This window comes from Neovison vison, chromosome 5, assembly GCF_020171115.1.
Source record: "Neovison vison isolate M4711 chromosome 5, ASM_NN_V1, whole genome shotgun sequence".
Classification (NCBI taxonomy): domain Eukaryota; kingdom Metazoa; phylum Chordata; class Mammalia; order Carnivora; family Mustelidae; genus Neogale; species Neogale vison.
This window is the reverse complement of record NC_058095.1, coordinates 129,432,203-129,456,411: the sequence shown is the minus strand read 5'-3', so window position 1 is coordinate 129,456,411 and position 24,209 is coordinate 129,432,203. Positions and strand designations below refer to the sequence as shown.

Sequence of the window (24,209 nt, the reverse complement as noted above, 5' to 3'; positions counted from 1 at the left end):
GACCTTAAATCACAAAACTCCTAGAGGAGACACTGGGAAAATTAGACTACAGACTTTGCAATGATTTTTGGATAGGACACCAAAGGCACAGGAAAAAAAAGGAAAAATGGGACTACATTAAACTAAAAAGCTTCTGTACAATAAAGGATACTATAAACAAAATGAAAAGGTAACTTATGGAATAAGAGAAATATTTGCAAGCTGCATATTCAATATGGGGTTAATAATCAAAATATGTAAGTAACTCACAAATCAATAGAAAACAATAACTAATAACAATAATAATAATCCCATTAAAATCCATTCAGAAGACTGAATGACATTTTTCCAAAGACGACATACAGATGGCAAAGAGACATATGAAAAGATGCTTAACATCACTAACCATCAGGGAAATGAAAATCAAATCCACAAGATACTATCTCAGACCTGTTGTGATGTCTTTTATCAAAAAAGACAAGAAATAACGAGTATTGAGACTTTGGAGAAATTAGAACCCTGTACACTTTTGTATTTTGTATTTATGTATATCAATAAGTATAGATATTATTGAAAATAGTAACTTCTCAAAAAATTAAAAATTAGAACTATCATATGATTCAGTAATCTCAATACTTAGTATATTTGAAAACATACTATTGAATATTTCTTTCAACTCAGTTATTGTCCATGATCAATAGTGTTAAATATAAATATCACCCATTTTTCTTTATATTCTTCATGATGATCTTAAGGTAACAACCCTTTATAGGTAATCTCATGAAATAATACAGTTTATCACGATTATATATTTTTAATAATTTTCCTGGTTACTAAGCATGTATTTCATGAATAATGAAATGGTACTGTCTTTCTCATTTATTAATTGTGCATTCAAATCTTAAATATAGCAGAGATTTATTTTTGTCTATTAGTATTAGAAAATATTCAGTGGTCACTCTTATTTCATATCCACAATTAGTTGCTCCAAGACCATTCATTGGATCATTTTCTTCACTTATTTGCTGTGCTATTTGTATCATATATCAAGGTCCCTTATGTATGCATATATGTGTTGTCAAAGAAAAATTGCCCTGCACAAGTTAACAGGGAAGGATGTCATTAATCAAGAGTATTGTAATAGGGGAGAAAAACTGAATTCAACTCTGAGACAAAAGACAGAGAACTTTCCAGTGCTGGGACAAGCTAGTGGAAAAGTACAGGATGAAGTTGGGAGAGGGCGAATGTGTCAATGGGTTAGGTCATCTGTTTGTTAACTGAAGCTGCGGAAGTTAGATTCATACACTTTCATGCAGATTAGGAGACAAGGGCGCTATGTTTCTTGGTGATTACACTTCGGAGAGATGACTTTCAGATCCTTGAGACATTCCTGGATTATAAAACTGGCCAGGGGCTGGAAGAAGATTAATACCCCAAAGGAGCAGAGAAAACATTTAAAATTGCAAGTTTTCTAAAGTAAATTCTCTTAAGAAAAGGGATTCAGGGGCCTAGGTTAAGAACTTTGTCTAAAGATTAGTCAGACTAGGGGTGCCTGGGTGGCTCAATGGGTCAAGCCTCTGCCTTTGGCTCAGGTCATGATCTCAGGGTCCTGGGATGGAACAGGGCATCAGGGTCTCTGCTCAGCGAGAAGCCTGCTTCCCCTTCTCTCTCTGCCACTTGTGATCTCTCTCTCTGTCAAAGAAATAAATAAAGTCTTTAAAAAAAAAAAAAAAGGATTAGTCAGACTAAGGAGAATGTTAAAACTGTCTTGGTCAGTTTTTCTGCTCCACATTCTGTGCTCTGATTGATTTACTTTATTTCGATCACAGTAGTTTCATAAAAGCCTTGAAATCTGAAAAGATGAGTTTCTATATTATTAAATCATAATTCTGTTGAACATATACGCTAACAAAATGCATTTTTTTTGGTCTTCTCATCACTGAAAATTATATTTCTATTTATTTATAATTAGAAATTGTATAAGATGTTTTTATAAACCATATTATGTATTTATTATAAAGCATATTATGTTTTTATAAAACATTTTATAAGATGTTTCACCTTTCTTCACAAAGTTCTTGGATATATTTTTACATATATGACAATAAATTTTTTGTTAATTTTTGTTTAAAGTAGATTGTGTTATATTTTTAGAGCCATGTTATTACTTTAAAACCAGTAAACTTATTGAACTCTTACAAGTTATAACATAACCAAAAACTTGATTTTGTCTATAAACAAAATGTTGCTTCTCAAAAAAAAATTTTATTTTGTTTCTCTGTTATTTCTATTAATTAGAAATTATTTTGTATTTATTTTCAGCTGTCTTAAGAGTCTTTTAGCTTTCTTGTTTTAAAAAAAATTTAATGCTTTTTCGTAAAAGGGGAGTGTGTGTGTGTGTGTGTGTGTGTGTGTAAAGTTGTTACTGCCAAAAGTGAAATTATACTATAAATCATTATTATTTAAAATAGAACCATACTAGCTCAGCCATTCTTTATGTATGTCTACATATGTGCCAACACATATACTCATACATACACCATCACCAAATAAGAATGGAAAAATCACATAAAGATGATATAGTTTACTAATAGTTATTGCCATGTAATTCTTGGATCATTTTTTCAGATGTCAAAATGAAACATGGCATAATGGTTGAGGGCAAACACTTTATTTTTAATTAAAGATTTTATTTATTTATTTGTCAGAGAGAGAGAGAGAAAGAGAGAGCACAAGCAGGCAGAGTGGCAGGCAGAGGCAGAGAGAGAAGCAGGGTCACTGCTGAGCAAGGAGCCCTAGGCAGGACTCGATTCCAGGACTCTGGGATCATGACCTGAAGCAAAGGCAGTGGTTTAACTGACTGAGCCACCTAGGCATCCCAAGGGGTGCAAACACTTTTAATTCTGGCTCCACCAAATAGCAATTTTAGTGTAGGAATATTCAAATGAATTTGGACCATAAAATAAAAACAAACAAACACTTTACCCAGAATTTTCAGGCACTTAAGTACTTAGAATCTGATAGTAGGGCTCCTGGGTGGCTCAGTCCTTAAGCCTCTGCCTTTAGCTCAGGCCCACATTGGGTTCCTTGCTCTGCAGGAAGCCTGCTTCTTCCTCTCCCACTCACCCTGCTTGTGTTCCCTCTCTCTCTCTGTCAAATAAATAAATAAAATCTTAAAAAAAAAAAAAAGAACCTGACAGTATTATCATTGTTATTATAATTAAAGCTATTACTGTTTTTTATTAGGCATTGACTTTCCATTTTTAAAATTTGTTTGTATTCTTTTTTTAAAAATTTTTTTAAATTTTTAATTTATTTGACAGAGAGAGATCAGAAGTAGGCAGAGAGGCAGGCAGAAAGAGAGAGGAGGAAGCAGCCTCCCTGCTGAGCAGAGCCCAATGTGGGACTCGATCCCAGGACCCTGAGATCATGACCTGAGCTGAAGGCAGAGGCTTAACCCACTGAGCCACCCAGGTGCCCAAAATTAGTTTGTACTCTGTTAGTCCCACAAAAAAAAAAAAAAAGAGAGAGAGAGAAGCAAAAAACCTTCTTTGCCTCAAGAGGACAAGTTGCATCTTTAAGAATATCAAGACTTTTCTGAATGAAATTTATCAAAATTCAGCTGTGCTCCTGAAACGAACTATCTTCACAAACTTGAACATTTAGGCCAAGAAGAAAAAGTTAAATGAATTATGTGGATCTCCCATTTATGAAATACCATGTAATTATGGGGACTCATAAACTCTAGATATCATATCTAACATTAAGAGAGTAGCCTTCTTCACCACCGATTATTTTCATGTGGGAATATGCACCCCACACTGTAAGATAAAGAATTTAAAAATTTTTATATAAAATACCCAAAGTAGGCAGTTACTAAATGATCAAAAAACAATCATTTAAATCCTCTCACTGTTGTCAAAATTGCAGGGCTGCTCTGGACAACTAGATCGGTAATATTATTCACCTCAACAGCAGTAATTTGATTTTAAACATCGTTAACGGTCATGACAGAAAATTTTTCATAATGCTAATTAAATTTAGACCAGTCTTATTTAGATCACATACATGCAATTGGAAATTTGGACATGGATTAAGACATTTGAGTAATGTTGAAAAGGGTTTTAAGATTGTTTTTTCTTTTTTTTTCTTAAGGATTTTATTTATTTATTTGACAGAGAAAGAAAGAGAGAGAGTGCATATGAGCAGGGACAGAGGGAGAGGGAGAAGCAGCCTCCCCCTTGAGCAAGGAGCCTGATGTGGGACTCTATCCCAGGACCCTGGGATCATGACCCGAGTCCAAGGCAGCCACTTAACTGACTGAGCCACCTGGGGGGCCCAGGATTGTTTTTTCTTTACGGGTATTTTGCTTTACTATCCATAATTATTTTAGGAATGTTTTTTTAAAAATTATCTAATCTATGATTTTAGCATGTCATATTAAAATATATTTATTATCTTTTCAAAAATACATTCCATATATGTGTATATACATGCATTAATTTTATTATTTTAGGTTTTACTCTCCAACTTATATGTATTGCTAATGGAGTGCTTGTTTCCTCTCAAACTTAAGAAAGCACTTACATAGGCTTCGTTCAATAGGTATCTCTTGATTTTAAACAGACACATTTGAGAGCAAAGAACAAAACCTCAATTTCTAGATTATTAAAAGTTCTTAGATTTAGATGTTTATCTTATTCTTAAGTGTTGAGAATATAGCTGAAGCACTTTGGAAATCACTACTTTAAGCACAAACAAAATCAATCATGTATAGAACTAAGTAAACAAAATACGACCTATTTGGGGGTAGTTATTTTATGTATATAATATTCAGATTTCACAAATACCTTTTAAAAATTATAGCAGCAGGACATACCCTATGACTTATAAGGTGAGACAAAATACTTTTTTTTTGTAGCAATTTCCCTTATTTATCTATAGAAAATATCTCAATGAGACATTTAACAGAGAAGACAGTTTAATGGGTGAATTCTACAATTCCTAAGAAGGTTTTTTTTTATTATTATTCTGCACATTATAGAGGCATGACTTATGTGAAGGCCATTGTAATTTCTATTGTTAGAGTAGTAATTTGTTTCAGTGCAGAATGACTAGCAACTCTTATGCAGTCCGTGAGCTATGGCAGCAATAATAGGGAAACATTCACATGGTCCATTTACAAGATGAGGTTGCATGAAGTCCATCTGATTACATATAAGTGGTTATTAGAATAGGTCCTCAAACAAGAGTCATAGGAGAGCTATAAATCCTCAGCCATCTATTTTCAAGTCATTTCATGAGAACTGTAGTTTCATGCATATTGGACACTTCATTGTCATTGGCTTTGGAGCAAGAATAAATGGCACATTCACAGGCCAGATACAGACGTCTTGGTTTAAGTGTCATTGCAACCTGCACTATTAGCAGAGAAATATTAAAGAGGGAAAATATATATTGATAACAATCACTTTGACTCTGCAAAATAGGAATGTTAATTCATTACATGTATCAGAAGCTATTATGAAGTTCTAAAGACAGACATCTTTTGTTGCAAGAGAAGCATTCTGTAATTTATCAGCATGAAGCCTCAGAGTACTGGACGCCCTTGGGTTGCTGCATAAGAAAATTGCAAACATGCACATACAAAACCAATCAGAGTATTCATGTAGAGGGATAAATTTAAAGAAAGTTGCTTTTGCCATGTCAACAAGCAAAGGCCCGGGTTTCTTAGAGTGTGTTTGTTCATTCATTCATTCTGTTTCAAGACCTCTAACCCCCATGGTGATCCAAAGCCAAAGTGAACTCACACAGAATTAAGCTGTGGAACAGTGAGAATTCCTGTGGTTTGAGAGAGGGTTTCCAGGTGGCCTGTGGAAGGCACTACTGACAATTACCTGTGAATAGAAGCTGAAGAATCAACTGGAAGCTTTCAAAATTCAGTTGTAAAAAATACTCTTCTGGTTCTATATGTGTTAATTTCACTTGGGTATTAACTTTAATCAAAAGTTTCCATTAAGGGCTTCTGGGTGGCTCTGTGGTTTAAAGCCTCTGCCTTTGGTCCTGGGATCGAGACCCACATTGGGCTCCCTGCTTAACTGGGAGCCTGCTTCCTCCTCTCTCTCACTCTCTGCCTGCCTCTCTGCCTACTTGCCATCTCTGTCAAATAAATAAATAAAATCTTTAAAAAAAAGTTTCCATTAAATGTATAAAATTAGGTCATTGAAGTTAAACATATGTGAAGGTGAAGTTACTTCAACAACAGCAAAAAGGCAATGTAAGAGAATTGTTGGCCACTTGTTTTAAAAATCCATCTTTTCACTACTCATAAATATATTGAAAATATATTTTTTAAAGATTTTACGTGTTTCTTTGTCATAGAGAGAAAGACAGAGAGAGCACAATCTGGGGAGAGGAAGGGAAAGAGAGAAGCAGGCTCTCTGCGGAGCAAGAAACCTGACATTACACTCAATCCCAGGACTCTGGGATTATGACCTGAGCCAAAGGCAGAAGCCACCCAGGTGCCCTGAAAATCTTAATATTAGATGTCTATTGAAGGAGACAGCTTTATATTTGATATATTTATGGCCCAAATAATTAATAGCAAAAATGAATTTTAGCTGCTCTAGCAAACAACTAAAACTTCACATCTTTAAGATAGAAAGGAAGAAGGAAGTTAATTTTTAAAATAGCTTATAAGTAGACTTTCAGAGCAGTCAGAATAAATAGAGTGAAAGCATTCAATACAGAGAGTAAAATTATTTTTAGGAGGTTCAGTGATATTTCAAAGACCAAATGAAGTTTGATGAGAAGATACCAAGAAGTTAAACTAAACTAAAATCCTAGAAGCCAATATCTTAGAGAAAAATAAAAAGCAAATATTCTGCTGTTTTTGTTAGAGAAGAAACTTTGGTTAAAAATGAGGCAAAGTTAAAAACATTTTTTATCTATGATAGTTTCTATAAATCTTCATTTGTATGAAATCTATTTAATAAAGGGTGTATTTATACAATGTTCATATGTCTAGCATGATATGCCAATTATTACTGTGACTAATAAATTAATCAAAACAAAGTATAATACATTAATAAAACAGCTCTGAAAATGTATTTTGTATGAAGAACATAATGTAAGATCAACTATCTAGTTGCTTCCCTTGAAATTAATTCTATAATGGAGAAACTAAACAAGGCATAAATCAAAGAGGGATTGTTTTCAAAACTTCTGACTGGGAAGTACTTGTTAAACTTACCTCTCTTTTAATATATTTAAAATTAAGCAATATTTTGTTTTAGCAATATATTAATCAACATAGCAGATTCTTTACAATATCAACATGATCTTGAAAATAGGTCATTTATGTACCTATAGAAAACTTAGCATAGACTAAGGTGCAAGATAATATGCTATCTCTTTATCCTAATTGATTTCAAATTTCTTTTTTTTTTTTGTAAATTAATTTATTTATTTTCAGAAAAACAGTATTCATTATTTTTTCACCACACCCAGTGCTCCACGCAATCCGTGCCCTCTATAATACCCACCACCCAGTACCCCAACCTCCCACCCCCCCCGCCACTTCAAACCCTTCAGATTCTTTTTCGGAGTCCATAGTCTCTCATGGTTCACCTCCCCTTCCAATTTCTCCCAACTCCATTCTCCTCTGTAACACCTCCTGTACTCCATGCTATTTGTTATGCTCCACAAATAAGTGAGACCATATGATAATTGACTCTCTCTGCTTGACTTATTTCACTCAGCATAATCTCTTCCTGTCCCGTCCATGTTGCTACAAAAGTTGGGTATTCGTCCTTTCTGATGGAGGCATAATACTCCATAGTGTATATGGACCACATCTTCCTTATTGAATTTCTAATAGTGGTGCAAAATGTTTGTTTCTTCTAGCTTTCACTGTTGCTTCAAGAAGGACTTGATAGACAATATTTTTCCCATTGTTATTATGTTTTCTTTATTAAACTTACAAATAGAGTAATTTAGTGAAAAGTGTTGAACTTCATAAATCTGGTTTGAGTTCAGCTTTAATATAAGAAAGCCTAAAAGTTGTCACTCGCAACTTTATGGAAAAAAAAATGCTGGAAAAGTCAAAGTCAATTAATTTTCTTGGACCTAAAAAAAGCCCCCACTTCCAAATCTGGAGAGATGTAGTAAGACCAAGAATCACAGCTGGTAAGTCACTTTACCTGGAGAATAACACATATTGTAAAGCTATAGAAACAGAGAGAGTTTTGGTTTTGGTTAAAGACTGGACATACACGGTATCTAATATGTCTATGTCGAGACATAGACATACCAATATCGTGAACTGATCTTTGACAAAGGTATTCAATGAAAAAGGGTAGATTTTCAACAATAACGCTTGAAAAACTAGAAATTTTTCTATACGCAAACAAATCTAGATGCAGACCTTTCACAAAAGTGAAAAAAAAAAAAAAGTGGATCATAGACCTAAATGTAAAACACAAAACTATAAAATTTCTGGAAGAAAATACAGGAAAAGACCATGTGGATCATAGGTTTGGTGATAATTTTAGATGTAACCACAGAAGCAAAATACGTAGAAGAAATGGCTGTTAATCTTTATTAAAATTAAAAACTTTGGCTTTGTGAAAGAAAGCATTCAGAGAATTAGAAGACAAGCTACCAACAAGGAAAAAATATTTGCAAAATATGCATTGAATATAATACTAATTTACAGAAAGAACTCTAAAACTCAACACTGAAAAAAGAAAAAAAAATCGACACAATGAAAAACTGGGCAAGTGATACAGACATTTTACCAAAGAAAATATACAGATGGAAAATAATCATGGGAAAAACAACATCACTTGTCGTTAGAACATTGCGAATTAAAGCAACAATGAGATAGCACTACACACCGATTAGAAGAGTCAAAAATCCCAAAACTGGCCACTCAATATGCCAGTGAAGGTGTGGGATACCAGAAACTCTGATTCATTTGGGAATGCAAAAAGGCACAGCCCCTTTGGGAGACATTGTATAGGTCTCTTACAAAGCTTAATCTAATGATACCAGAAGATCCAGCAGTCCTGTTCCACTCACAAAACCTGCACATGAAGAACTTCACTCGTGATCATCCCAAACCAGAAGCACCCAAACAGTATTTCGGTAAGTGAATGGATAAGTAAACTGTATGACATCTATATAAAATACCATTATTCAGCAGTAAAAAAGGGGGCAAGTAACAAAAAGACATGGATGAGCCTAAAATAAGTATTAAAACATGAGTCACCCTGAGCAAAGGCAACCTGCGATTCCAATTATATGGGATTCTGCAAGAAGGCTAAATTTAAAAGAATAAAAATGTCAGTGATTTAAAATAAATAGGAGACCATGCTGTTCTGCTATAAAGAAATGATCAAACAAAAACAGTTGAGAAGAAGATAGATATGTCTTGTGTAGAATAATTCCAATAATGTAGATACTCTTACCCGGATTGAAGGGATGCATGAACTTGTAGCCCTTCAGTATATGTTGTGCATGCTGATCCTGAAGAGTTGTATAGAAAAAGGAAAAACTTAATTTATAGTGGAGAAAACTGACAAACACCAACTCAGCCTTGCGGTCAAGGTCAACATCAATAGGTTGGATGAAAATGGCACTTTACCTCTGTGGTCTTTCTCCCCCAAACCATAACCCCACTCTAATCTGAGAAAAACAATAGATAAATTCCGATAAAAAAGATGTACTTACAAAATACCACTGCTCATAACTCTCAAGGTCATCAAAAACACAGTGGGTCTAAGAAACATTCCCAGTCAAGAAGAACCTGAAGAAACATGATAACTAAGTGTACTGCTTTATCCTAAATATGATCTTGTAAGAGGAAAAAGGACATTAGTTATAAATTAAGACAACTGAGTGCTTGCTTCGGCAGCACATATACTAATAAATTAAGACAACTGAAATATACTTTGACCTTAGTAAGGTATCAATATTTGTTCAGCATTTTTGACAAAATCTGCTTTTCTAACAAAAGATGGTAATAACAGTAAAAAAACTAGGGACAGGATATATAATAAGAACTCTCTACTATACTTTCAGGTTTTTTTAAAAATAAATTGAAAACTTAAAAAAAATTAAAAAAAGGTTATTAAAAAATGCATCCAGAGGTGGCTTGGTGTCTCAGCTGATTAAGCATCTGCCATCAGCTCAGGTCATGATCCGAGGATCCTGGGACCAAGCCTTGTGTCAGGCTCCCTTCTCAGAAGGGACATCAGGGAGTCTGCTTCTCCTCCCTCTGCCCCTCTCCCCCATTCATATTCTATCTCTCTAGCAAATAAATAAATAAATAAATATATAAATAAATAACATAGCATACCATAACAACCCTAAATCCAGTATCTTCAGGAAATGCTTTTCAAAGACTTGGTTAAGTGTCCACATATCTAATAATACATGTAGGGTTATAAAGGTGTGAATAAATTATTGTTAAAACCAAAGACTTATTTAAAGGAATATAGCAATTTTTTCGTTTTCAACATAGTATCTATAACAAAATGTTGGCTTATTTTTTATTGTCCTCATCCTCTGGTTCATGTGTGTGCTTACATACATTCTTCTTTTAGGATCACAAAACTATAGAAATTTCTAAACTTATAAAGCTCTAAAATAAAAAGAAATGTACATGGCACTTGGAGATGTCAGCAGAAACCTCATACACTATGTTAGTAAATGTCAGGTGCTGTTGAAATTCTTTTGCCAAGATATATAAATGAATAAACTTCAATAAGGACTGGGAAAGAGTTGCCTTCGGGTTGAACTTCGTGTATTTATATATTGGGTTGTTTTCTTTGCTTACACATTTTCTGCCCCAGAGCCAAAAACGACAGTCCTTTCGTAGAAACTTGCTGTTCCTTCTTCAGTAGAAAACCCCTGCCTGATACTTCTAAAACCACCTTATTTCTCTTCACTCACTGTCAGAGGATGGGGTGGAAAATGGAAAGGAAACATTATGTCCAATCTTGTTACTATTTAGAAATGGACAGTATTTTTCATTCTGAGAGTAACTAGTACTACTGTAGCTTTTGTCATCAGGTGAGGGATATAAATTTATTGCTGGGATTGAATGATGAAAGTGAATTTTTTCTTAAAATCTACACTATGCAATATTTATTCTTAAAAATGAAACAACCCATAAATCTTTGTGGATAAATTCCAACACCCAGTTTTCTGATTTCTATTAATTCTTTGATAAAACCTGAGTTGATTGGCGTAGCAGTGAAAGATTTTGGTTATTGTTATAGGAAAAATAACAACAATAACAACAATGTATCAGTCTTTTTTCAAGAAAAATTTAATAAAACTTATTTTATTTTACATCTTTATTATGTACCTGTAAATATCAAACTAGTGAGAATATCAGCTACAGCTGACAAAGATGGCAAGTGTAGATGGCATATCTTGACTTTCTGGCCTACTTCTAAAGTGCTTACACTGAATTTGCTCTTTCCAGTTCAACTTTATCCTATAATCCAAAATTTTACTCAGTCTTTTTTTCAATTTATACCAAATATTTTGTCTTTATTTCATAGTATTCTTTACATAATCACTTCTGTGATGTACAGAAATGTTAATCATCTCTGAAGTCAAGACAAAAAATTATTTTCTAACTCATAATTTACATGAGAAAAGGGGAAACTAAGTTTGAATACAAAATATGTGTATATATATATATGAAATATGTAGTATATCACATAAATAGCTGTATGTGATGCATTAATGTTCCTGTAAACTGTATTTATGCAAGAATGAAATGGGATATATGTAATAATTCAGAAGGTTACCCTGAGTTACACTGTCTGCTAGTTCAAGTCAAAAGAAACAAGTTAGTTAAAAATTAAGTTCTGGCCCACAAAGTGCAAAGGGAAATTTTCCCTTTATCTCACACTTATTTGTTTTGGTTTGTTTGTTTTTTTTCAGGATGAACTTCTCAGCCTGTCTGAGATGTTCTATTTTGATGCCTGATGTTCTGACAAAATAATTGATAGTATCCCCTTTCACTCAGAAATGTCTCCTTTTAGAAGGTGTTTTATATGGTATCACAATAGAAGGCATCCCATCCATCATCAGTACCATCTCTTTTTCTATCCTCTTGAAGGTGAAGACTCTCCCCTTTAATAAGACTGGTATGAAAAATAAGAAATAGGTTTTCCCTTTGCAGTAATCTGTATTATTATTCACATTTAAAACTTTGGTGCAGGGCACCTGGCTGGCTCATTAGGAGGCAAATGCAACTCTTGATCACAGGGTTGTGACTTCTAGCCTCACATTAGGGGTAAAGTTTACTTAAAAAATAAAAGTTAAAAAAGTAAGATTTTAGTGCAAATTTTGATACCCCAGGATAGTAGTATTAGAAATCATCCTTTAATTATAAAAATGAAGATTTTCACTAAGGATATATCTTAGTCTGAAGATTAAAACACCCCTTGTCTATTTACACTGAAGAAAAAAAAAGTAGCAGATAGAATTTATTTCAAAGAGGAAAATCAAAGTAGATGTAAAATTTTATTATGAAAAGTAACTTTTGTGAATTTCAATGAATATTCATGGTCATTAAGTATGGGAAAGGGTAAACTAGGTATAGGTCCCCTCAAAGACCAGCAAAAGCACATACATATTTTTATACTATTTTTTTATTATTTATTTTTTTATTTTGAAATTTTTTTCTTAAAATCCACTTTTTGAAATAGTTTTTTTAAATTCATTTTGGAATAATTTCTGATTTATAGATAAAATACAGTACAAAGTTTTCTGTACTCTTCACTTAGCTTCTTATGATGTTAACATCTTATATAACTAAAGTACATTTATCAAACAACAAACATTATAAAGATGTATCCACATTTTTTTATTTTTTACTGTTGTTTCCATTAGGAATCAATCTGGGACACTGTACTGCATTTATTTCTTAGGCTGCCATAGTCTGCTTCAATCTGTGACAGTTCTTCATTCTTTTCATGACCTTGACTTTTTTGAAAATTAGTTTTCAGTATTTTGTAGATCTCCCCTTAATTTCAGTTTGAGTAGTGTTTTATAATGAGTAGATTGGGGTTACGGGTTTGAGAAAGAACAGGACAGGTGACCGCATAGCATCATATCAGGGAGTACCTGCTATCCACGTCTTAACACTGATGACATTAACCTTGATTACTTGATTAAGAGTCTGACATTGCAAAGCTACATGCCATCCTCAGTTTGTAGGAAGGAAATCATTAGGTCCAGTTCACACTCACAGGAAGGAATTAACCTCCAACTTCTGAAGGGAGGGTTAGCCTATAATTTGTAAGCCTATGATCAAACCACCACAGTAATTAGAATTATTTTCGATGGAATACTTTGAGTCTATGCATGTATTCTGTTTCTTAAATCTTCATCTACTATTTCACTAAGTCATTGGATTTTGGCTATAGCAACAATTATTATGCTGTTCTGATGATGAGTTTTTCTTTCATTGCTTATACATTTATTATTTGGAATTCTTCAGAAGGAAAATATTTCCCTTATCTAACATTTATTTAATAATTTGTTTATATCAGGATGAACTTAAAGATATTCCTTTTGTTCTTTTTTTATCATAATTCAAACAGTCCTTGTTTAATTTTGTTACTCTAATTTTTCTGGCTTTAGCTTCTGGAAGTTCTTTCAGGTTGGTGCTTGGTGTTAAAAAATCTTCCTTATCTTATGGCTTATGATATATGTGGCCCTCCTCCGAGAATCAAACATTAATTCAAATAGTCCTTGATCTTTTTACTGAGAAACCAAGATCTGGGTGCAAAGATTGCTCATTTCTCTTGTGGTGTCACTGCTCATAGCCTGTCCCAGAAGACAGAATTAGAAAATATATGTATGTTTTCATATCTGTGTATGTACTTATATTTATAATTACTTCTATACCTGTCAATCTCTTTCTCTCTTTCTCTCTCTCTCTCTCACACACACACACACATGTTCATACCACTATCTTCTACTCTGATCCAACAACAAAGGTTTCATTTATACCTTCAATTTTGACATCACCTGGAATTTTTTTTTTCTCAGACTTTGCAAACTTACCACTTTTTACGAAAACTCTTCGATAGTTCTGGGGTTTTTGCTTACATACTCCTCCTAAAATGATTCCCCCGCCCACCAGATTTCTAGACATTCACCCTTCTGTTTTTCAGGAGCATAATTCTATCATCTCCCCTTTCAGTGTGTGTGTGTGTGTGTGTGTGTGTGTGTGTGTGCTTTCTTTTCAGAAAGCAATTCATAATTCAGCATGCTTAAGTGCCCTTTATTTCATATAAATTCTATTGACTTACACTCAGTTTCCCAATTGGTCTACCCAACTTCACCCCAAAAATCTCTACCCCATGATGACTAAATAAATATCTAAAATAGATCCTGCTCCTCTTCAATGTTTTTCTGACTTTTTTTCAGATAAAATCCAAATGTCTTAAAATAATGCAAAGCTCACCATGATAGAACCCACATGCTACTTTAGACTCACATCTGCCTGCCCAATTCAGGATTAATTCAAATACATCCCCCCCCGAATACCAAGTTATTTCTTTTCTCCTTTCTCGTCCCCCCCATCTAAATGATTGAATTGCACATTGTTCTTAAAAATGCATAAAATTGTAATCTATCAAAATATTTTTCATGTGGTCACCTCACAATTGAGAGAGAAAACATTGCCAACATTCTAGAACCACTGCCCAACTTTTAATGATATTTTCCTTATTCACTGATTCCTCCTTTTCTTTCTTCCAACTTTTTGATTACTAGCACCATGGTTCATTTTAAATTTGCCTAAATGAAATCCTAACTGAATTTTGCTTGTGCCCACAGTACACTTTTCAACCATTTTGTTGCATGAAGTTAAAATATGTTTATTTATTGTTTTTCTTTAAAAGAATATAGAAGACATTATTTATCTATTATATTGTTGAAGGACATTTGGATTTTCACAAGTCTTGGTAACTAAAAAAATGATGATTTCTGCAGAAATGCATAATTAAAGATATATATACACCTGAGTTTGGAATCATTGTGTCATATACATAAATTTCATAATTTGGTAGATAATGACAGTGTTTTTCAAATTTGTTGTGATTATTTAGTCTTCTACTGGAATCACATTTTATTTGAATCACATCTTCATCACACTTAGAACACTTATAGCTCTCTTCAAATTTTAGATACATAGTATCTATGTGTGGTTATTAATATTTCATGGTGGTTTTATTTTGCATTTATCTGGTTACTCGTTAGGTACTACACTTTAAGGTGTTTATTAATCATCTGAATATCCTCTGTTTGGAAATGCCCAATTATGTCTTTTGATGCATTAAAGATCTTTATCCATTGTTATGTCAGCCCTTCACTGGTTATTCGTGCTGTGAATATCTGTTCCACTTGTTATTTAACATTTATTAGTATTTTGTTCAATAAAATAGTTAAAAAATAATTCAGAAAAGAGACTAGTCTGATTATTATTTATAGCTGATGAGCTGATGGCATCCTGATTAAGAAACCACAATCTTAATTGTTTCTTCAAGTGTTCATTTAAAATTTGAATTTGGGAAATTGGTTAAAAATGAAATAATTCACTAATGAAGTAAGTATTTAACTTAAACCATTAAAATAGCTTTTTCTTTTAGTAAATTTAGATATATACTTTCATTTTCTATGAGAATGGCAGCTTTGCATTTTGGATTGTGAAGATTTAGATCTCCTAATTGACATCTCTAGGTTATAAAAGTTTATTTGTGACTTGTTCCCTGTTATTTAAACTGGAAAAATATATTGGAAAGTGATGGTATGTGAATAAAAAATTCAGTATTGAGGGCGCCTGGGTGGCTCAGTGGGTTAAGCCTCTGCCTTCAGCTCAAGTCATGATTTCAGGGTCCTAGGATTGAGTCCCGCATCGGGCTCTCTGCTTGGTGAGGAACCTTCTACCTCCTCTCCCTCTCTCCCTGCCTCTCTGCCTAATTGTGACCTCTGTCTGTCAAATAAATAAATAAAATATTTTTAAAAAACTGTACTGAAAATTGATATTATAGGGGCTCCTGAGTGGCTCAGTAATTAAGTGTCTGCCTTCCGCTTGGGTCATGATCCCAGGCTCCTGGAATTAAGGCCTGCATCAGGCGCCCTCTCCCACTTCTCCTGCTTGTGTCCCCTCTCTCACTCTTTCTTTCTCTGTCAATAAATAAAATAAATAAATAAATTCTTAAAATTTATAAATAAAAAAATAAAATCTTAAAAAATAAATAAATAAATAAAATCTTTAAAAAAAAAAGGAAAAAATGATGTTATAAACAGCACTTCTAATTGTGTGTGTGTGTGTGTATATGTGTGAAGAAAATAATATAATGGGAAGGCTGTATATGATATATTGTGTTTTTGTTGTGTCAGTTGCCAAATTAATATCCTACTAGATTATTTAGAATTTGGGTTCATTATTAAACATGTTATGTTGTACATATATAAGCTGGACGGGTAAAGTTAACATAGGATTGATTTTCTTTAGATTAGATGTTTTGTTTAAAAAATTAAAGTCTATTTCACATAATGAGTTTGCCCGTTTAGTTTGTATTATACAAAATTGCCATAACTTTGATTACTTTTTCTACTTTTATATGTTCTGACTAAATACAGAAACCTTTATTAATTGAAATGTGCTTTTTAAGAGGGCATGCACTTACTTGGCACCCTTTCCATGGACCTAAATTAAATCCGATGACATGTTCTTCGACTTCCCGGGAGTGGTAATTTCCGTTAATAGGGACACTCGCTACTAGTTAGGAGAGGCTCAAATAGGACTTAAGGGTCCACAAGGAGCTCAAAGGTTGTGGATTTCCTTTTTTTTTTTTTTTTTTTAACTTCCAGGACTTCTGTCACCAATTATCTACTAACTGCAGAAGTTTCAGCACTCTGTAGGAGACATTTAAAACTACTTCTTAAACTGAACTTAGTTCAGAATTTTTGGTTATACCTGTTAGGATCTGTAAGAAAGTGCCACTTCTGTCTTCCTTCCCATTTATCACTTCAACAGCTCTCCTACCCGTGCGACACAGACTAGTGAGGTGGGAGCAAGTTCCTGCCTCCAGAAACAACGTAAAATATCCTGTTCTATGGCAACAGTTGTATTTTCCATTCTCTCATATACTATTTTTCAGCATTTTTAAATCTTTTTGATCATCTAATTGTCTATTGAGACTCTCCGTCATTACGATGTTGCTTTAAAAAAGCTGGGGAATTTTTTTTACCACTATTTTAATGAATCATTTTTGACTTATTCAACATTGGAAAGAAAAATTCCTTTTTTGGGGGTAAACTATTTTTACTCTAATATCATCTATATTCGAATATGTGATAAAGAGATCTCTGAAGAAAATGATTCTCTTGCCTATCCTTATAGGCACTTTTGTTTACAGGGGTGAAAAAACTGTTAACTTATATTCGTTTGTCAATAATAAAATTAATACCTACTAAAATGTGTATCAGGAAATAATCTAACAGGAATTTCTGGAAGGTTTTATAAAATAAATGACATCATTTATTTCATAGGCATCAACTAAGAGGTGCATTTGCAGTATAATCCTACAAAATTATTGATTGAAAATTAAAATAAGCTTGATACATCTTGATATAAATTATTTAAAAAACATAAATATATAAGGTATAGAAAAAACAGAGAATGATGGTATAGAGAATCTGAAAGACTAAATAATTTCCACTGTGACTCCTTAAGTGACTAGAGCCCCATATATTCCTCCTCAGCTATCCTGCTGAACTCAAACCGCCTAACCGCTATTAGTTAGACCATAACCACAATTTTCTTCCTCTACAACTTGCTCCATGATTTATGTTGCCTAAATTACCCAGTATTTTCTTAAGAGTTTGATTTTTCAGAAAAACAAACAAACAAACAAAAACCTGACCTCTGATAAACCTTCCTAAATGTGTTCTATAATATCCTCGGTCCCCCAGTCCCCTCAGGACACTCAACTCATCATCAATCTGTTCTCATGATGCGTTGTTTTCATGAATGCTTTAAGTGCCTGAGCTACCAGTTTGGGGGTGTTTCCTTCCTCACACAGAGGAAGCTTCAGCACTGTGGCTAAGAGCTCAGGGTTCATAAGCAAGGCCAGACTCTCATATTAAATAGTTGTTTCGTTTTGGCTGTGTTATTTTTATCTCACTGAGTTTTCCTTTCCTCCCCTGGAAAAATCAGATCGCATTTTATTAAACGATTAATAAAAATATGTATTGTGTTCCTATTCTTCACCAGTTAAGTCTGTTAGATGTGGGGTATGTAGTATTCACTCAAGCAGATGGAAACCTTGACCACATTGGTGGTAGACGTCAATGAGAAGAACATGAGAGTTTTCCATGTGAATCTTACACAAAAAATTCAGATGTGTGAATAAAAAGCCATGTTTCTTTATTGACCTGAAATCATATTGAAACCGACTTTGAGGTCTTATCTTATAACAAGGACAGGGAATTAAATCTAATGTATTACTGGGACCATGCTTCCTTCTCTAGGGCTTCACAACAATGCAGTTTAAATATGGTGATAAAAAAGGAGGTTAATTGTCATATCCTTATCCCATTATGGGTAACTTTGATGTACTCCCTATCTATGCTCAGTAATACCTCGAGGTTATGATAGGCTGTTGCTAATGTGCAACCTCACATTCACCAATCTTTTCTAGAACATTTCAAACCAAACCATGAGATCATCTATCTGAAGTTGAAACCACTGCCTCAGGTCTCTGCAAGGTAGTGGTGTCTGGGTATTACTATCATGGAAACACCATTCTCTATCAGACCTAGAATAAATCACCACCGATTCTCCTATTCAATCTTTTCTCTCCTCAGAGGCACTCATCTGTCTCTGTTCTCTTTTCACAAAGTTCTTAAGGAACTTAGCTTTCCAGAGAATAAAGTAAGAGATCCTATTTTCTGTAAGGGTCTTTTTATTTTCTTCTCTACAATCCACACCTTCACATCATTCACAGAACAAAGCGCATCTGAGTGAAAGAGAGGCACAAATGTCTGACTGATCTGCTTCAAAATAAAGAAAAAAATAGAAACTTAACAATTAGTATCTAACATAATATCGTTATCAAGTATTAATAATACCTTAATATGTAGTTAATATTTAAAAATACTTTAAGCAATAAAGAATGTCTTTATAATAGAGAGTAACATGATGTTATGGGAAAAGCTGTGTATTGTATGGGGGTTCACAGAAATAATCTCTGAAGAGATGACATTTATAAAAAAAGATGAATGGGGCACCTGGGTGAATCAGTCTTTAAACGTCTGCCTTCAGCTAAGGTCATGATCCTGGGGTCCTGGGTTTGAGCCCCGCACTGGGGTCCCTGCTTGGCGGGAAGCCTGCTTCTCCCTCTCCCACTCTCCCTGCTTATGTTCCCTCTCTAGCTGTGTCTCTCTCTGTCAAATTAATTAAAAAAAAAAAAAAAAAAAAAACTTTAAAAAAAGATGAAGTTTTTTTTTTTTTTTTTAATTTTAATGCTATGTGAAAGGCTGAGGACAGAACAGCTCAAAGTCTTAGAACCTCTATGTTGAAGTTCTCTAAACTGAGAAAGAACTGAAAATGACCAGTGTGATAAGTGTATATTGAACAAAAGGAAAGAATGGTTGGAAAGGGCACTGTGAAGATAAATAGGGCTCAGGTCATAAAAGATCCTATAGAATATGGAGAAATAATTTTGATTCTATGTCCTAGGAGAAGATAATTATATGTTTAAGTGGACAAGTCCTATTATTTAATTTTAATTTTTAAAAAGATCACTTTGGCAGCCAGGGAGATGTTTGAAATAGAGTAAGAGAGAAAGTTGGAAGATGTGATAGGAAGTTCCTGCAGGTGCCCAGGCCAGAGATGAGTGTGCTGGGGAGAAAAGATGAGGGATCCTTTTGCAGTGCCCTTTGGATCACACAGTCACCACTTAAGAAACCGCCTTACACCAGTTAGAATGGCCAAAATGAGCAAGACAGGAAACAACATGTGTTGGAGAGGATGTGGAGAAGGGGGAACCCTCTTACACTGTTGGTGGGAATGCAAGTTGGTGCAGCCTCTTTGGAAAACAATGTGGAGATTCCTCAAGAAATTAAAAATAGAGCTTCCCTATGACCCTGCAATTGCATTACTGGGTATTTATCCCAAAGATACAGTTGTAGTGAAAAGAAGGACCATCTGTACCCCAATGTTTATGGCAGCAATGGCCACAGTCACCAAACTGTGGAAAGCACCAAGATGCCCTTCAATGGATGAATGGATAAGGGAGATATGGTCCATATACACTATGGAGTATTATGCCTCCATCAGAAAGGACGAATACCCAACTTTTGTAGCAAAATGGACAGGACTGGAAGAGATTATGTTGAGTGAAATAAGTCAAGCAGAGAGAGTCAAGTATCATATGGTTTCACTTATTTGTGGAGCATAACAAATAGCATGGAGGACAAGGGGAGATGGAGAGAAGGAAGTTGGGGTAAATTGGAAGGGGAGGTGAACCATGAGAGACTATGGACTCTGAAAAACAATCTGAGGGTTTTGAAGGGGCAGGGGGTGGGAGGTTGGGGTACTAGGTGGTGGGTATTATAGAGGGCACAGATTGCATGGAGCACTGGGTGTGGTGCAAAAACAATGAATACTGTTACGCTGAAAAGAAATTTTAAAAATTTAAAAAAACAAAGAAAGAAAGAAAGAAACAAGCAATACAGGGCACCCCCTCCTGGTCAGGTCGGGCTTTTATGTGAGGAAGCGATGGAGCTCACGCCCAAGAAGCCAGATGAACTGAGCTGGAAAGGGGGTCACTTCACAGAGCTGCTAAGGTGGGCATGAGAATCAAACTGCAAAGCAACAACTGTCCCAACAACCAGTTGAAGGAACTCAGTAAGCGCCAGCTCTGGGAAACCATGTGTAATGTTACCATTGTGGTGGAGAGCCTCTCCTTTCTGGCTCACAAAACAGTGCTGGCTTGTATGATTAGATACTTCCGGAAACTTTTCCTGAGTATTGGGCTTGATGCTACCAGGATCTATGTGGTGGACATTATCACCCCTGGCAATGCTGAGAAGATTCTGAGCTTTGTCTACACATCAGAGCCTGGACAGACCCAATCAATGTTGGGGTCATATGCAGTAACTGAGTATCTGAGTGTGGAGGATCACTTCACCTTTCCTGACCTGGAAAGCCCTGCTGTGGCCACACCCTGAATGAGCACCAGTGGTACCCAGAGCTGTAGATCAGCAGAATCCACTCATTCCCTTTGAAGAGTGGTGGGATGATGGGGAGCAGTTTGGTCCTAATAGGAACTATGTGTTAACCTAGAGATGCTGGAGGAAGCCATAAAGAGGAAAAGACAGATATTGCCAATGACACTAACCATAGCCTTAGTCTGTTGCAGTGGCCATGGCCACCCTCTTCTGACCATGATGCTCTTGCTCCTTCTGTGCCTCTTACTAGGATGATGAACCAGCCAGTCACAGTCAGCATGGCCATCCAATCAGCACAAGCTCCTGGAGGCCATACAACGTTGAGAGCAGTGGAGACTTTAGTAAAAATAGTTTCTTTCCTCCTGACAATGCAAGTAGACATCACCAGGATAACTAATTACTGTGTGAGCAACAGCAACCACTGCAAAGATCCAGGCTTTGGGAAGATGGATGAGCTCTAGCTGGATGACCTAGGGGTGATGACTGGCAGTCTGAAGACCCCACTGGGGAGACAGGCATAGCCAAGGAGGTGATTGAGTTGAGTGATGCCAGTGAAGACGAGCTGACTTTCAGAGAGAACGATGACCACGAGAAGAAGGCCATGACCTGCCAGGGGCGCAAAAAAGTTCTAGAGCACAACATTCATTGGATCCGACAGCATGCTCGGGACTGTGTGGACCTGCTGACAGGCAACCGCAAGTTCTGGAGACCCACTTCTAGTACCGAAACTCCTGGGTGACCCACATTCTAGTCCACATTGGTGTTTTCCTCCTTTCTTGTGACCCATGTGAAACTAAGTTCATTATCAAGTGGCAGCTGACCACCCACTGAAGATATGGAATATTAGAAAATATCATCGCCCACCCCAATGATCCCATGACTGGGCATCCGGGTTTGTTTTCAGGTGCAGCCTCCACGGAGCTGGAATGCACTGTCTGTAGGAAGGCACAGGCCAAAGATGTCCACATAGTCCAGAGCCACATTCTTGACCATATCCCCTTGGAAGGTGCCAGGCCTGTGGTATCTGTGACCAGTACCACTTCCCCTCTGCAGTTCCAGATGGCACATGCTCTTCCACCTGGGCATTTCAGTCCTCTCCTGCTCCCTCTGTGTGATGGGCTTTGTGGCCCGCCATCTCCTAAAAAGCACACGGCTGAGCACTGAAGCCTGGAAGACGCCCTCATCCCTGCCACCCGTGCAGCTGGAGCTTCAAGACCGAGGGTGCCTATCATGATTTTGTCAGCGGCACAAATAGAGCAGTGGCCTTAAGGCACGGCTATCGCACCCAGCAGTCCAGAAGCTGAAGCTTCCATCGAAGGAGTTCCTGAGTGAGGAGCTGGCCCATCTGCAGGGCCTCCTGGGAACAGCAAGTATATAGCTGCAAGGTCTGTGGCAAAACCTTTGCACACGCAAGTGAGTGAGTGAGTTCAGCTACCTCTGGTGGATCCATAGGTGAGAAGCTGCCCAGCGTGAGGGATGCCACAAGTGCTTCCGGGGCCATTGGGGCTCCAGTGTTGCCTGGGGGTGTACTCGGCGGCTCTCCTGTACTGCAGTGCAGTCTGTGGCTGGAACGGCTCCACCTCAGCTGCGTGAGCAAGCACATGGGTGTGTGTGAAGGCAGCCTCTTGCTCGACTGCCCCGTTAAGCAGAACTTCTTGTACCGTATCCATTGCCGAGAGGCAGAAAAGAGCCTGGACCACTGATTGGATCTAAGCAGAACCAGGGGAGTGCCCACCTTCCCCAAACTTTCCAGTTTTACTGATAGGTTTTAGGCTGCTAAGAATCCAACCAACAACCTCACTGAATAGAGAAGGTGTTGAAAAGTTTTCACTGTGGTGATTGCCACCAGATTTCCAACTGGGGACACCAGCTATGAGGAAGATTCAGGGGATATGGTCATTCAGAAAAGAGGAGTCAGCAGGACAGCTCATCTCAGGTTCCAGGCCCAGCCCTTAGCTGGGAGAAGATGGGCTGGAGGTGTCTGCTTGTTCTCAGACTCTACTCTGCTGATTGGACAGTAAAACCTTTCTGCAGTTAGATCCAAACGGGGGTCAGAAGGCTTTGGGATGAATCCTTGCCAGCCAGAAGAGCATCCTGCAGTGCCAGCTGAAATGGCAGCCTGGATGGGCAGGAAGGGAGTTTTCTCTTTTCTTCTCAATTCCAAAGAAACATGATTTTATGCAGTGACATCCCAGCATGTCAGGCCTTCTCTGTGGGGTAAAGAGGACAGGGAGCCACTGTGATGTAGTCACTTGTCTGCAATGGTTACCTCCACTGACCTTAGGTGTCCTGGTGGAGAGGTGGGGATGCCTCTGACAGAAGCAGCCTTGCCTTAATTTGTATCCAGACTCCCACCTGGGAGCGTGTTTGGTCTGTAGTACAGATGAGAAGACCCCATGAGCTGGTAGAATAGTGGACTGTGAGCCCTTCACGATTAAAGAAACCCAAGGAACTTGTGGTGTGTAGAGGGATGTGCATTCTGTTTTTCCCCTTCAGGTAGCCTGTTTATTTTGTGCTAAATGGGCAGGAGCTTGTGCAGTTCATCTTTGGCCTGTTGGAATTTATCCTGATCAGTCATTGCATCCCCATTAGAAGGCACTAGTGGACAGCAGCTGGCTCAGGCCCTCCCTGTGTGATGGGGGAAAGCATCTACCCAGTCTTTGATGCTGGTTATCTCTGTTCTTCATTGACTTTTGAGGAGGTCTTGGCCAAAGAAGACTTGAGGGAGAGGGCCCTTGCATCCCACATATTCAAAGGGTGGCACTGCAGTAATACTCTACCTTACCCTGCTTAGCTGAGCTTTGGGAGTCCCTGGCCTTGGGCTGGACACTGCCCTTGGTAGGACTCTGTTTGGTAGGTTCCCAGGGCTGTTTTCACAAACAAGTGGTTTTAATGAATTCACAAAGCCCTTTTGTACATGAATATTTATGTTTGCTTTTGTATACATATCCCCC

The 24,209-nt window shown here is 36.4% G+C and overlaps 1 pseudogene; it reads left to right on the top strand.

The window, feature by feature from the left end:
- The first annotated feature begins 9,023 nt into the window (after window positions 1-9,023).
- On the top strand, window positions 9,024-22,958 carry LOC122907465 (annotated as a pseudogene).
- Window positions 22,959-24,209: the final 1,251 nt, after the last annotated feature.